The sequence below is a fragment of the Oryx dammah genome, unplaced genomic scaffold, assembly GCF_014754425.2.
Source record: "Oryx dammah isolate SB20612 unplaced genomic scaffold, SCBI_Odam_1.1 HiC_scaffold_850, whole genome shotgun sequence".
Classification (NCBI taxonomy): Eukaryota; Metazoa; Chordata; class Mammalia; order Artiodactyla; family Bovidae; genus Oryx; species Oryx dammah.
The window spans coordinates 4,477-5,294 of NW_024070995.1; positions in this window are offsets into that span (position 1 = coordinate 4,477).

Consider the following 818-nt stretch of genomic DNA (forward strand, 5'->3'; position numbering starts at 1 on the left):
TGCTCACCCTCGACCCATCGTTTAACTGCCCTCACCTCCTGTCCTGCAGGGACGACACCACAGCATCAGGCCAGGTTTCCCTTCTCCAGGTCTGACCTGTCTGTCAGGGACGGGATGCTCTGCTGACCCAGGGATGTGGGAGAGGCTTGGAAGCCCGGAGGCCCCAAGGACCAAGGTGCCTCCCGTGGCTCAGCATGCCTCGGTGTCTCTGCCTGTCGCTCTGGACCCTGTCAGATGGGGCACTGAGCTGATTCTCAGCGAGGAGGACCCCTGAGGGCCAGCTGTGGGTCTTGCAGGAGGAGGCAGTGGTGTACCCTGACCCTGACGTCAGCATCTTAGTGCCCTGATCATCCTAGGGGACCCAGCTTGCTGTCAGCACAGGCCCCAGCCGGGCAGAAGACCTGGAGGAAGGCTCTCCCTGTCTCCTGGGCCTGCGCCTTCCTGTCTGAGGAGGACAGCAGCCTGTCTGGGAGTTCCTTGTGGCAGAGCCCCATTCCGGCCACACCCTTCCCCCTTCACTTCCAGGGGGTCCCTCTGACAGCCTGACACTGGAAGGCCTACCTCTGGCCTGAGTTCCCTGCTGCCAGGAGCCGCTCACTGCCAGGCCCTGAGCAGCCTTGGCTTCCTGGCCCTGTCCCTGCCTCACCTCCCCATCAGTATTCAAGTTTCTCAGACTTTCCCTTGCGTTCTCCGGGACCCTATGCTAAACCTCCACTTGACTATTTCCTTTTTTTCTTTTTACATAATGACCTTGCATCTGATATACTACTTCTCATGATGGTGATGTTACTCCGCTGATATAAGTAGTAAGGGTTTTT